Source organism: Bombina bombina, chromosome 3, assembly GCF_027579735.1.
Source record: "Bombina bombina isolate aBomBom1 chromosome 3, aBomBom1.pri, whole genome shotgun sequence".
Classification (NCBI taxonomy): domain Eukaryota; kingdom Metazoa; phylum Chordata; class Amphibia; order Anura; family Bombinatoridae; genus Bombina; species Bombina bombina.
This window is the reverse complement of record NC_069501.1, coordinates 1,222,173,148-1,222,189,248: the sequence shown is the minus strand read 5'-3', so window position 1 is coordinate 1,222,189,248 and position 16,101 is coordinate 1,222,173,148.

The window sequence follows — 16,101 nt, the reverse complement described above, 5'->3', positions numbered from 1 at the left end:
AACCATACTGCAGTCTTATTAGAATGAGCTCCGCCCTCCCATGCTTTCTCCTCCCCTTCCCCTCCCCCCTCCCAATATACGAGTGGCTCTTGTCCACTGTACTTCCTCTTCCTTCCACTGTTCTATGACCTTCTCGTGGTCACATTAAAAGCTAACTCCCCACATTACCACAGAAACACCCATCTTATACACCCTAGAGAAGTGGAGATCAGAATTCTATTATCAAAACATAAAATGAAGTTCCCTTTCAGTTTGCCCAACCATATATCTGACACCTCCCTTGACACAACATTGGTTTATACTTGTTTGAGCTAATCTTATTATATTATTATGGTTATATATATTTCTCTGAGCCCTTAAACTGTATGACTTAACTTGATATATAGACCAACCACTTCACTAGCCTAACGGATATACTAGGTGTCACATCCTTGGTTCTATATTCTTGTGTTACTATTGTGATTGGGCAGATGTTGTATTTGTATTTGATGAATATTTGACAATTGTTTTTGCAAAATGAGCTGACTTTCAAAATTACTAATTTGTTAAACAGAAACTTTTAAAACATAATTAGAATTTGTAAAATCCCTGCTAGATCTAAATCTATTAAAAAAAAAAGAAAAAAAAAGTGCAAAGCTTAAATGCAATAATACTGAAAGGACCCAATCTAAAATAGAAAGTAATATAAAATACAAGGCATAAAAGTGTAAGTGAAAACAACATTCTCATATCATTCAGTGCTACATACAGAAATAAGAGAGATCTCACAATTGGAGAGTTCCACCCTTTTTCTTTTGAGCATTTAGTGAGTACTGCCACTGTGAAGTCTGCACTACAATTTCTCTCCACAATGGAGAATTCTTTGAATATCAGGGCCCAATAATGATTAAGCATTACACATTTCAATGTTAATAACCAACATTACAAAATATTACATTTGTACAGCTTGGATGTTTTGTTTTTTATAAATAAAATTAAAAAAAATTCCAATCAATAAGTGACACTGCAGAATCAAGAAAAAAATACATTATTATCAACTTTACTTCATCTTCTTGTTATCCATTGCTTGAAAAGCAATAGGTGAGAGGTAGGTAGGTGAGAAAAAAAAGGTGGGTGGGCAAGTAGGATAGTAGGATAGGGTATAGGAGGGTGAGAGAACATTGGCTTTTACCGAGCAGGATTTTGAGTATATGGAAAGTTATCCCAGGGGGCCCACATTTCTGAGTGTAGGTCTAGAACTCCTCGATTTAGGAATAGAGCAGCCTCCTCCATTGTCTGAATGTAAGAGAGTAATTCAATCACCTGAAGAAGTTACGTTTCAGAGCCCTTACTAGTTGGGAGTGCTAGAAGGTCGCAGAGGTGTAACACCTCTTTCCATAATGGTCGAATAGCCGGACAGTTGCACCAAATGTGGAGGTCATCTCCTTTTCCCCCACAATTTCTCCAGCATGTCATTGGGTTTGTTGGTGATATTTTGTGTAACCTACTTGGAACCCAGTGCCATCTTGTCAAGAGCATTACGCAGTATATAGCTTGTCTAGTGTCTGCAATGGTCCTTGATCAGTATTTAGTCTCTAGCTCTCTTTTCAAGTCCATCTCCCAAGCTAATATATTATGGGATTTGTGCAGTGATGGGCAGTGCAAAAAGCATTGATAGTGTACTGTTAGAGTTTTATGTCTCTCTAACTCTGCCTTCCATCTAGTTTCCAAAGTGGTCAGACGTCTAGGCTCTGCGCGGAGGAACCCCAGATCAAAAATGCATCACTTCAAAGTTGAGTTTGGTAGGAACATTATAACAGGATATCAATTCCCAGGTGGGTAAGCCAAGCAGACCCTTTGTACATATCGCTCACTGTTTTGATATTAAGGTTGGGCCAGCTGGTGGGGTTGGAGTCAGACAGACTTTGAAGGAGGCCTCTGATGTTGTGTATTGGGAAAGGGTGAAGAGCTATCATGGCAGAGTGCCATAAAGTTAGGCAGTCTTTGATAATCGGATTGGGAGAGGGATTTGCAGTGCTGTGGTATCCAGATAAGGTCAGGGAGTAGGACATGATGTGGTAGGGATGCCCGTTCGATCTCATACCATCTCTGGCATTCACTGGGAGTGCCCCATCCTGATATATGCAAAAGCATGGCTGCCTCGTATTATAGTTTTAGTTTGGAGTGGCCCAATCCTCTCTTATCTATTGGCAATTGTAAGATACGTGGGCAGGAATTTGCCCATATGTAAGTATTTAGGGTAGATTGGCGAGTGTCTAGGAGTGTTTTGGGGAGTTTTATGGGTAAGCTTTGGAATAGGTAGGTAGGTTTCAGAAGTAGCATCATTTTAAATGCGGAAATTCTACCTATCCATGAAACCTCTTGAAATCTAGGGAGCGCAATGGAGTGTCTAAGGGTTGTAGGAGTATGATTGATGGTCACAACACTGGGGAGGTCATGGGATAGGTGAATCCCCAGGTGTCTCATACCCTCTCTGTTCCATTTGAACTAGTATTTAGATTGTAATATTCCACTCTTTCTATCAGGAAGGTTTAGGGGATTGGCCTCTGTCTTATCTACATTCAGCTTGTAGTATGATAGTGTACAGAATAATTGGAATAGGTCAAGGAGGCGTGGGAGGGAAGAAGTGGGATCTGAGAGAAAAACCGTGAGGTCATCTGCAAAGAGTCTAAGTTTCTGGTTAGTGCCATGGATGTTGATACCCTTGATGTCTTGATTTAAGCATATGGCAGCTGCTAGAGGCTCAATAGCTAGTACAAAGAGAAGTGGGGAGAGGGAGCACCCTTGACAGGTTCTATTTAGAAGGACGAACAGGCGAGAACAAAATCCCAGTCCTTTTACCCTAGCCGTTGGGTTGGAGTAGAGAGCTCCAACGGCCGTTCTGAAAAGTGTTGGGATGCCTATCACCTCCAGGACTGCCATCATGTATTCCCAATGCACCCTGTTGAATGCCTTTTCAGCATCGAACAACAGGATGAGGAGGGGAAGGTTCATCCTCTCTGCCTCCGAGAAAATGTTGAGCAGGTGTCTCGTACTATCCGTGCCTTGTCTGTTGACAACAAACCCTACCTGATCTCTGTGGATCACCTCTGGGAGTAGTGGGCTTAGTCTAGAGGCTAGGATTTTAGTGAATATCTTGATATCAACATTAATGAGGGAGAAAGGGCAATAGCTCTGACTGAGCTGTGGGTCCTTGTCTTCTTTTGGGATAGTTAAAATCGTTGCTTCTAAATACGCGGGTGGTAGGGAGCCTGTCTCGAATATTCTGGCAAATAGTCTGGAGGTATAGTGCTAGGATGTTAATGTAAGTTTTATAAAACGGGGATATACCCATCGGGTCCTGGGGCTTTATGAATTTTAAGCATCTTTACAGCTGTTTTGATTTCTAAGGTGCAGATGGTGTCTGTGAGGTATGCTACCCTTTGTTAATCTAGATTCGGGAGGTTTATGGAGGACAAGAAGTTTAATATATTGTGTCTATCTGTCTGAACTGTGCTTGGGTGAGAGACAATGTTATATAGGGAACTATAGTAATCCATGAAGTGGATTTAGTGCGGGCCCTAAGCTTGTTGACAAGCAGTCTGTCAGCCCTGTTACCTTGGTAAAAGAAGAGTTTCTGGAGTCTTGTTATGTTTTCTTGTACTTTATGCATGTCTTTTGCAGTTATCTCGGCCCTAAGTGTACCTATTCGGGCTGCAAGGCTGGGATCAGTTTAATTTTCATTATCCCGTTTAACTGTTCTTAACTCCCCAAATAGTTGCGCAAGGGCAGCTCCCTGCTCCCGGCATAATTGTGGCACTCTCTTAATTAGAGTCCCCCTAATAAATATACAGTATATACACAGCCACACCCCTGCTATCGGTCCCCAGGACATGTATTGTGTGTATCACTAACACAGCGGTTTTGAGCTTAGCGAGACCTGCACGCTATCCACATTCATCCGAAAAGGGTGTTGTGATTTCGCACCCACTTACAAGCTTATGTGGACAGATACCGAGTGACTTTGTGTATGGTGGTAAATGTGTGGCTTTTATATGTTTTTAAAATAAATGTCATTTTTTAAAGCACTTATCTGCAAATGGAGTTATACTGGGTACCTGGCAGTATAAAACCATGTGTGGTCTACTCCAGAGCCTGGGTGGCTCTTAAAAGTGTGAGTAACCCCTTGGCGGAACCACCGTGTGAATCATCACTTTTAAAAACTTACTTCACTATGTATTCTTGTTTTTGTTTTATTTGACCCAAAAAAACCACCTGAATCACTGAATTGGAAAATACCACGTAGATCGCATATTTCCTTATACTTTTATTTTTATTGTATTTCACTTTTTATTGTATTACTACTATTGCACTAAGTGAACTTTGTACTTTTATTCCCCCCCCCCCCCCCCAATATATGCTTTCATAGAGGCCAACAGTGTTTCCTCTAAGACTAGTCTATTGTCATTTAGTTGGAAGTAATCCTGCAGGTCAGTAGCTGTCTGCATGGTCCATGTTTTTTTTATTAAAAAGTCTCCATGAGCGAGTAGGTCCCTCTGAATTAGGGGGGCTAATGTTAACCATCACCATGTCATGGTCGGACAAAAGGCAGATGACTATTCTTGCCGTTTTAGCCTTATCTAGGGTCCAGGGTTCACTGAAAATGGCATTTATACGAGAGTAGGAATGGTGGGCTGTGGAATAAAATGTGTGGTCTCGGTCAGTCGAGTGTAGGCAGCACCATATGTCAAAGAGATTATAATGAGTCATGGTGTCTCGCAATGACTTAGACAAGAGAGAGGCCTTTGGATCTATCTTTGCTCCTTTAGGGGTTTGTCTTTCTAGAGTAGGGTACCATGTAGAGTTGAAGCCTCCCCCGATCAGTATGGACCCACTCCTGACCTGGTCAATCCTAAGTAGAAGTCTCTTAAAAAATGCATCTTGGGGGTCGTTGGGTGTATATACTTTAACTAGGGAGTATAAGCTGTTATTGAGTTTGCATACTATAATATGGTATCTAACTTCCGTGTCCCTGTCAATGGTGAATGGCGATTGGTGAATAGGCAACATCACTTCTAATGAGCATCGCTACTCCTCTCTTTGCTATGGTATATGGGGCTCATTCACAGACTGGGATGAGAGGGGATTTAAGTGTGTGTGGGGGAGGGTCCGTCCAGTGGGTCTCCTGTAGAAAGGCTACTTCTACCTTACATTTTTTTAGATATCTTAGCAATAGACTTTGTTTAGTAGGAGTATTGAGTCCCTTCACATTAAGGGTAGAAAGCATTAGGGGGGGCATCTATCCGGGAGTATAGGTAATCTGTGTGTACCATGTGGTGCCTGTCTGGGGGGGGGTGTAGGGAGAGAAGAAGAGGAAGGTCGGGAAGAAAAAGAAAAAAAAAAGAAGGGGAACAAGGGTAAAAACTATGCAATGGAATTAGGTAGCAAAGATGTTATACATGACAAAATAGTGGTTAGCGCATAAACGCACTGCCCAAGGCTATTCTGGGGGCTCCGTTTCTGAGTCCCCAGGATAGCACTTTCACATATATTTACCTTTTGGAGGGGGGAGGGAAGGGCCTGCATCAATAGAGTTATATAGTTTCTGAAACCATTACCTTATGGTTGCATCATTTACCATTTTACAGTTTTACAGATGGGCATACTAAATAACAATCTCTTCTACGGGCTAGTTTCAGCTATAGGAGGAGGACATAAACAAGGAGAAAGGAACATGGGTATAGACTCTTTAACAGAATTAGTATACCATATTAGTTTAACATAGTGTCTTTCCAACAGCTAGGGTGTGTAAAGGATGTGTTTTATGCATCTCTTTGGCCAGCCCATTGGATATATTATATATTACATAACAATTATAACAGGAGGGAAGAACCTGAGTTACAAGTAACATAGTAACATAGTAGATAAGGTTGAAAAAAGACTGAAGTCCATCGAGTTCAACCTATACAAATCTAAAATACTTACAAAATGCTCCAGTTAAGCTTAAATAACCCCATTAAAATGTGACCCATTTAATACTAGCAATCATATCCATGAATTTTGTTTATATACAGAAATTTATCCAGACTATTTTTAAATGAATCTATGGTATTGGCATTCACTACCTCCTTTGGTAATGAGTTCCACAATTTTATTGCTCTTACAGTGAAAAAACGTTTCCGTTGCAGGAGATTAAATCTCCTTTCCTCCAACCTTAAATTATGACCTCTTGTCAGAAACAATTTTCTTGGAATAAAAGAGCTTCTGCCATCTCTGTATATGGGCCTTGAATATATTTATATAAAGTAATCATGTCACCTCTCAAGCGCCTTTTTTCTAAAGAGAACAGACCCAGTTTGGCTAGCATCTCCTCATAGGTTAATTTATCCAATCCCCTTATTAGCTTTGTGGCCCTTCTCTGAACTTTTTCTAGTTCTGCAATATCTTTTTTAGCAATCGGTCCCCAGAACTGCACTCCAAACTCAAGGTGAGGTCTTACCAGGGCTTTATATAATGACAGAATTATGCTTTCCTCCCTTGAATCAATGCCTCTTTTAATACATGCTAGTATCTTATTAGCCTTTGAAGCCGCTGCCCTGCATTGTGCACTCATCTTTAGCTTGTTATCTATTACTACTCCCAAATCCCTTTCCTCCTGTGTTTGGCTAAGTCTTGTCCCATTTAAAAAATACGTAGCCTGCTTATTTTTACTTCCAAAATGTAGAACCTTACATTTTTCCGTATTAAATCTCATTTTCCATTCACTTGCCCATAGTTCTAATTTTAGCAAATCCCTTTGTAAAGAGAGTTCGTCCTGCTCTGACCTAATGACCTTACTTAACTTAGTATCATCTGCAAAAATAGAGATGTCGCTATTTAATCCTTGCTCCAAGTCATTTATAAAAATATTAAAAAGAACAGGGCCCAGTACTGATCCCTGGGGGACGCCACTGATTACCTTTGTCCAATCTGAGTATGATCCATTTACTACTACTCGTTGCTCCCTATCTTTTATCCAGTTATTTATCCATGAGCTAACATTTTCAGCTATTCCCAGTCCCTTAATTTTGTGCATTAATCTCTCATGTGGCACTGTATCAAATGCCTTTGCAAAATCTAAGTATATCACATTAACTGATTCCCCTTTATCTATATTTTTACTTACTTCCTCGTAGAATCTAATTAGATTAGTTTGACATGATCTATTTCTCCTAAAGCCATGCTGATTAGAACTCATAGGGGCCTAGTTATCAAGCCGTCAACCTCAAATACGCTGGAATTCCGCAGCGTATTTGTGGCGAGGCTGATACGCCTTAGTTATCAAAGGCTCGAGACCGGCAAAAGTAGAATTTTGTGACGTAAACTTCGATCCGCCGGACTCAGTCCGACACAGATCGATTCTTACGTCACTCCAGATGTGCGGCACATTCTCACTACTTTTGCTAGTTATCAAAAAACTAGCAGGTACGCTCGGCACTTTTACGGCCCAGCTTACCTGGTTTTCAATCCGCCACCCCTGGAGGCGGCGGATCCCATAGGAATCAATGGGAGTCTGACCATAGCGAAAGTACAAGTTCGCTGCTGCCAGACATCCCATTGATTCCTATGGGAGCTGTCTACACCTAACACCCTAACATGTACCCCGAGTCTAAACACCCCAAATCTGCCCCCCCTACACCGCCGCAACTAAATAAAGTTATTACCCCCTAAACCGCCGCTCCCGGAGCCCACCGCAACTATAATAAACTGATTAACCCCTAAACCGCCACTCCCGGAGCCCACCGCAAGCTACTCTATACATATTAACCCCTAAACCGCCGCTCCCGGAGCCCACCGCAACTATAATAAATGTATTAACCCCTAAACCGCCGCTCCATGAACCCGCCGCAACCTATATTAAATGTATTAACCCCTATCCTGCCCCCCCTACACCGTCGCCACCTATAATACATTTAATAACCCCTAATCTGCCCCCCCTACACTGTCGCCACCTATAATAAATGTATTAACCCCTATCCTGCCCCCCACTACGCCGCCGCCACTGTAATAAAATTATTAACCCCTAAACCTAAGTCTAACACTAACCCTAACGCCCCCCTAACTTAAATATTAATTAAATAAATCAAAATAATATTTATCTTATTAACTAAATGAATCCTATTTAAAACTAAATACTTACCTATAAAATAAACCCTAATATAGCTACAATATAAATAATAATTATATTCTAGCTATCTTAGGATTTATTTTTATTTTACAGGTACCTTTCAATTTATTTTAACTAGGTACAATAGCTATTAAATAGTTATTAACTATTTAATAGCTTACCTAGCTAAAATAAACTGAAATTTACCTGTAAAATAAAAACTAACCTAAGTTACAATTACACCTAACACTACACTATACTTTAATAAATTATTCCTATTTAAAAATAAATACTTACCTGTAAAATAAACCCTAAGATAGCTCCAATATAATTAATAATTATATTGTAGCTATCTTAGGATTTATATTTATTTTACAGGTAACTTTGTATTTATTTTAGCTAGTTAGAATAGTTATTAAATAGTTATTAACTATTTAATAACTACCTAGCTAAAAGAAATACAAAATTACCTGTAAAATAAATCCTAACCTAAGTTACAATTAAACCTAATACTACACTATCAGTGTATCAGATTAGGGGTTAATAGGTTTAATATAGGTTGCGGCGGGTTCAGGGAGCGGCGGTTTAGGGGTTAAACTATTTATATAGTTGCGGAGAGGTGCGGGATCAGCAGGATAGGGGTTAATAACTTTATAATAGAGGGCGACGGTGTAGGGGGGGCAGGATAGTGGTTACTAGGTATACTGTAGGTGGCAGCGGTGTCCGGGAGCGGCGATTTAGGGGTTAATACATTTATAAGAGTTGCGGCAGGGTCTAGGAGCAGCGGTTTAGGGGTTAATACATTTATAAGAGTTGCGGCAGGGTCTATGAGTGGCGGTTTAGGGGTTAATACATTTATAAGAGTTGCGGCAGGGTCTAGGAGCGGCGGTTTAAGGGTTAATACATTTATAAGACTTGCGGCAGGGTCTAGGAGCGGCGGTTTAGGGGTTAGTAACTTTATTTAGTTGCGGGGGGCTCCGGGGGCGCCGGTATAGGGGGTAGAACAGTGTAGTTTAGTGTGAGTGCTTAGTGACAGGCTAGCAAGAAAGCTGTCAAACAGCAGAAGAGCAGCGAGATCGGATGAGTGATAACTCTCACAGTCCGCTGCTCATCGCCCCGCGGCTTTTTGACAGCTTTTTTTGATAACTTAGGCGTATTTTTTCAGGTCCGCGGCAGCGATGTGAGGCGAGCTTAGGCGGGCGTATTGGGCCGGCGAAGCCAGAAAAGTAGACGGCTTGATAACTACCCCCCAGTATCTTGTTTACACAAATATGCTCATCAATATAATCCTTTATAATCCCTTCAAATATCTTCCCCACTATTGATGTCAGACTAACTGGTCTATAGCTTCCTGGATCATCCCTGCTTCCCTTTTTGAAGAGTGGCACCACATCATCTTTACGCCAATCCTGGGGTACCATGCCTGAGGATAATGAGTCTTGAAAAATTAAGAGTAAAGGTTTGTCTATAACAGTGCTAAGTTCCCTTAACACCCTTGGGTGTATTCCATCTGGGCCTGGAGTTTTATTTACCTTAATATTTTTTAGTTTTTTCCTAATATCCTCTAAACAAAACCCATTTAGTGGTATGGACTGGCATGTTCTATTCTGTTCCAAAGTATCATTCAATGGTTCCTCTCTTGTGTATACTGAAGAAAAAAACTGGTTTAGTACCTCAGCCTTCTCCCTGTCATTATTTATCATGCTACCCTCCACACATTTTAATGTACCTATATTATCCTTCTTAGATTTTTTGCTATTTATGTACTTAAAGAACCTTTTAGGGTTAGACTTAGAATCCTTTGCAATTAATTTTTCATTTTCAATTTTGGCTAATTTGATTGCTTTTTTGCATGCTTTGTTACATTCCTTATAAATATTGTATGCTGAGTCTGTACTATTTTCTTTTAATAATTTAAATGCCCTACGTTTTTTCCTAATTTCTCTTAACACATTTTTATTTAGCCATAACGGCTTAGTTTTTTTATTTTTATTTTTATAACCATATGGTATGTATTGATATGTATATTTATTTAACAAATTTTTAAATATTATCCATTTATCCTCTGTATTTTTATTAGAAAATACATTGTCCCAATTTATATTATTTAATGATTTCCTTAAATCGTTGAATTTTGCTTTCTTGAAATTAAAAGTCTTAGTTAAGCCTTTAAAACACTGCATATGAAAAGAGATTTCAAATGTGACCATGTTATGATCACTGTTACCCAAATGTTCTTTAACTTCTATGTTTGATATTATATCTGTATTGTTTGATAGCACTAAATCCAATATAGCTTTACTCCTAGTTGGCTCCTCTATTAATTGTGACAAGAAGTTATCCCTGAGAACATTTAAAAATCTATCCCCCTTAGCTGAATTACTAGTTTCATTGGCCCAGTTTATATCAGGGTAGTTAAAATCTCCCATAATTAAAGCACTGTTATTAGCAGCCTTACCTATTTGGATAAGTAGTTGAGTTTCCTCCGGGTCACTAATGTTGGGAGGCTTGTAGCATGTTCCTAGTAATATTTTTTTAGGATTTTTCCCCCCACTCTTTATTTCAACCCACAGGGTCTCTACATTGTCACTTGTATCATAAATATCTTCCCTTATTGTAGGTTTAAGGTCAGGTTTAATATACATGCAAATTCCTCCACCCCTTTTATTATTCCTGTCCCTCCTAAATAATGTATACCCCTCTAAGTTAACTGCCCAGTCATGTGAATCATCCCACCAAGTTTCAGTTATACTGATAACATCATAGTCCTCTTCTGCAACTAAGAGCGTCTGCTCCCCCATTTTACCTGTCATGCTTCTTGCATTTGTTGTCATACATTTAATTTTCATGTGCTTTCTGCTGCTACTTGGTGTACTTTACTCTATACTTTCTAATGTGACATTCACTCCCTTCCTTGAGATATTAAGGGAGTGACATATTCAGAGACTGATCTCTCTGTTCTATTTTGTTCTAATTGACCCTCCCCCCCTTTGCCTAGTTTAAAAGGTTCTCTAAACGTGCTACCATCCTTTCCCCCAACACACCTGCACCCATGTCATTCAGGTGCAATCCATCCTTACTGTACAAATTGTACCCTAGTGAAAAATCAGCCCAGTGTTCTAAAAAGTCAAACCCCTCATTTTTACATTATGTTTTTAGCCATGAATTAACAGACCTTAACTCCTTCTGCCTTACTGAGTCAACACACGGCACTGGTAATATCTCAGAAAATATTACTTTGGAGGTCCTTGCTTTAAGCTTGCTACCTAACTCCCTGAAGTCATTTTTAGGACTCTCCATCTCCCACTGATTCCTTCATTAGTACCAATATGCACCATGACTGCAGGATCAGACCCACATCCCTCTAACAATCTATCAATACGCTCCACAATATGCCTAACACGAGCCCCTGGAAGACAGCAAACTGTTCTATGTAAAGGGTCTGGATGACAAATTACCCTATCAACCTTCCTTATAATAGAGTCTCCTACCACCAACATCTGCCTCTGGCCCTGACTTGTATGCCCCTCTTCCATGACTGAAGGACTGCCCACCATAGTATGCTCCTCTTCCACAGCTAAAGGACTGTTCACTATACTAGGCAACACGGCCCTCTCTGACACTGCCACCCCTGAACTGATATCCCCAACATCTTCACTTAATCTTGCAAATCTATTGGGGTGTACCAGCTCAGAACTGGCCTGTCTCTTCCGCTTACTTCGCCCTCTTACTGTGACCCAGCTACATCCTGGAGTCTCCTCATCTGAATCCTCCCCATTCCCACTGCTGGAACCATTAACAACCAGCTCAGTCCTATCCATTTCCCTTTCAAGTGTCTGAATTTCATGTAGTGTTGCAATTCGTTCCTCCAGATCCCCAATACGAGTTTCTAAAGAGACAATATGTTCGCACTTGCCACAAACATATAAGTCTTTAACTAGAACAGACTAAAACGTATTTATCTATCAAACTTCTAGGGCATGTGGGATGTATGTGGCAGACATATTTGTAGTTACTACAGCAAGTACCCTATTAACATCATAACCATTACCAGAGGAGCAAACAATTAAAGTTGTTCAAGAGGGAGGTCGGCAGCCCTAGGGGTGGCAGAGCTTATACAAATGATCGTTCAGTAAAGGATACAGTTGGCTTAGGTGAGTCTCTTATGGTGGTTTGGCTGAGTTCCAGCAGGCCTCCTGTTGGGTTGAGGGTTCTGTGAGGGAGGGGTTGCCATTCTGAAGCATTGGTACGAAGTGGAGGTAGCCAGAAGGTTGGTTCCGAATGACCATCTGGTACTTCTGGAAGCAGTTTCCATTGTTATAAAAGTGACTTGACTTGTTGGGGAGTCGAGGCTGTGTGATGTTGGCTATCTTTGTTGATAAGGAGCTTCACTGGGAAGCCCCATCTGATGTTTTGTGCTCTCAATATTTTAGTCTGCAAAGGTCTTCCTCAGGAACAGTGTGTGTGCAGAAAGATCTGGGAAAATCTGGACGTTCTTGAATTTCTTAGGCAGGGTTCTGTCCCTCATGTTTGTGTTGATTAGTTTATTTTTAAAGGAAAAATAGTGTAGTCTCACCACCACATCTCTGGGCTTGTCAGTGGAGATTGAACATGGCCTAGCTACTCTATGTGCTCTGTTCATCAGTAGTTTAGAGTCAGAGGCCTCAGTTATTAGTTACTTGAATAGTTTATTTTAAGGAAGGATTCCAGGTTTTAGGGATCCCCATGATCCTCAAGTTGTTTCTCCAAGATATATCCTCTAGGTCAGTTCTTTTTACTTCTAATGAGGAGATTTGGGAGGCTAAGTTCTCAGAGTAGACCAGGAGATTTGTGTGGTCCACAATGAGGTCTTCCTGTTTCCGCTTCAGGGCGTCCATTCTCTCTCCTATTGAGGCTATATTTCTTTTGAGTTCAGCACAGGACTTCTCATTTTTTTTATAGAGAGTCATGGTGTCCCGTCAGCATGGATTTGATGGATTCTATAAGTGATGTTGAAGCTTCAGAATGTATTGCTAACGGTAGATAATGTGGACCTCAGGGTATTCTCCGAGGGAATGTTTGAATCTGACAGGTCGTTATCTGAGCCATCTGGCTGGATCAAGGGAGTTAGGTGTAAGAGGTCCAAGACTGTCTTTTTCTGAGATTTTGGTAGCTTTGACTTTTTGTCTCTGGCTATTAGGAAAGTGGGTGGGTAGAGAGCGGAGTACAGAATATGTGGTGTAGGCCTCTAGTTAGCAGAGAGAGATGTGGTGTTTGAACACTGGGTGTCTAGTCTCACATCAGCCCAGGGGTGTCCATATGTGGTATAGGCGTATACTTTTAGGTTACCATAATAGGTAGCTGTGTGTGTTTGCTATTCACAGTGTAGTTACCATGGGAGCTTCGGGTGCTGAAGCTAGGTCTCTCCTGGGGTATACCTCTTATTGAGGCATAGGTGGTCAGTTAGGTAAGGGTCAGCTTCAGTATGGTATCAGCTGCTATTTCTAGCTGGTGTGGGTTTTCCACAGTGCCCTCTCCTGCTGTCTCCCAGATATTGTGTTACAGGGGATAAACCCGTAATCAAAGTGTATTCTGGATACGTATGTGTGTGAATGTACAGCTTGGGATGTCACTTCTTTCTAGGTCAGACGGAGCAAAAGGGGGGCAGGGAGCAGTACTTCTCTCCAGGGAGGGTTGTCAACTTGTGATGATGTGGGAAAAAGGCCTGGTGCATATAACCCACCTGAAAAGACCTGGTGGGAAATGGTGGAGGAGAAGTATTGCCTAGGATGCCCTCAGTGTTGGGCTATGTACATAAAATACACTGCTTCACAAGGTATTGCCTTTTATATTTCTTCCCTAGAATAGGGTATGTGATACCTCTTAGTAAATGCAATGCTTCTGGGACAGATCATATTGGGAGTAGGATAAGCCCTAGACGAGGATGACAGCTATAATTGCCTGTAGCCTGCGTGTCTGTCCAGGTGGCTTTAAGTGCTGTACTGGTAGTCTCTGGCTTATGTGGGCTATAAGGGTGAGGCAAAATGTAGGGTTGATCTGAGGTCTGCTCACCCTCCGGTGCTACTGGTGAATCAGGGGTGCTGCAGGTGAACCACCATGTGGGGCGGCAGTCTCTCAATTAGGCCTGCTGTCTCTGTGAGTATTCAATGGGACTCCATAGTGGAGCTCCGACCCTCTGGCTGATGTCAGGAGGTGCTCCCAAGAGACTGGATCATCAATCCGCGTGGTCGAGGATGGGCCGCCCGTAGGTGCTAGGCATCAGTGATTATGGCAAGAGTGTTGTGGCTGTGTCTAGCTCCGGAGCGGAGCCCCGACCCTCCGGAGCAGGATTATCAGATATTTGCAGGGAGCTGCAGGTTGATGTTTGTGGTCCGCAGCTGTCGCTGGGCCCGGTGCAGACCATAACTCGGCTATCTACTTTAAGGTCTGCAATGCACTCACTGAGTCGGGAGCTGGACAGATCAGTAGGAAATATAGGTAGTTGTGTCCAGTAAGCTTGCTCTGATTGAGGGTGTTTATACCCGTTTTTTGAGCAGAAATCACTGTTTAAGCCACTATATGGACGGAGCTGACCTAACATGCGACTTGCTCCATCGGCGCCTAGCTCTGCCCGCCATGACGGTGAGTTTTTAAGAATCAGGCCCAAAAAGAGACAGATAAATAAATGATGGAGTTAAAAAAAATGTGCACGCTGGTAAGCGACAAATTAAAAAGCTGCTTTATTGTATACAAAAGTAAAAGTAAAAAAATTTATATCCATTGACTTCTACGGGGAATACGAAAAGGCGATGGCATTTGCGCGATCTCAGGTTTTTTTTCCACCTTTTTTTTCTCCATTGATATTTATGGGTGAATACATGTACGCGCATGCAAAAAATGTAACGGCTAGATTACGAGTTTTGCGTTACGGTTTTAACGCTGAATAAAATGGCCATTTCAGCGTAAAAACAGTAACGCAGCCATTACGAGTCGTGTCGGTATAGCTATACCGCAAGCATTTCAGCCTGTAGTGCAACGTCAATCCCGCACTCCAAAAAATGATGTTTTTGTGTGGGATTTCCATAGCGTCGGTATTACAGGTTGTGCCGTGAGGCTAAAATGCTTGCGTTACAGCCTATACCAACACGATCCATACCGCCATCTGAGAGCAGTAGTTATGGATTTTGTGTAACTAAACTGTTACAAAGTACACTAACACCCATAAACTACATATTAACCCCTAAAGTGAGGCCCTCCCGCATCGCAAACAGTATTTAAAACTTAATTAACCCCTAATCTTCCACTCGCCCACATCCCCGCCACTATAATAAAGTTATTAACCCCTATTCTGCCGCTCCCCGCCACCGCCGCCACTAACTAAACCTATTAACTACTAAACCGCCAGCCCCCCACATCGCCACTACTAAATAAATCTATTAACCCCTAAACCACCAGCCCCCCCACATCACCACTAATAAATTAAACTATTACCCCCTAACTTTAAATTAAAATTACAATATCCCTCACATTTCAAATCAGCCAATAGAATTTCATTAGCTCTCATCCTATTGGCTGTTTTAAACAGCCAATAGGATTTCAGTAGCTCTCATCCTATTGGCTGATTTGAATTTCAAGAATCAAATCAGCCAATAGGAATGCAAGGGACGCCATTTTGAAAAGGCTTCCTTGCATTGAAGATCCAGTGTATGGCGGTGACCGTATGAAGAGGACGCTCCGCGCCAGATGGATGTCTTCAAAGATGGATCCGCTCAGCGCCACTGGGATGACTATAGAAGACGCCCCCGCTGGGATGAAGATAGAAGACGCCACCTGGATAAAGACTTCTCGCCGCCTGGATAAGGATGGATGTCCGGACTTTAGAAACTGTGAGTGGATCTTCGGTGGTTAGTGTTTTTTTTTTAAAAATCTTTGCCCTACAAAAGGCCCTTTTAAGGGCTGTTGGTAGTTTTTTTTTTTTCCAAAGAATTTTTATTGGT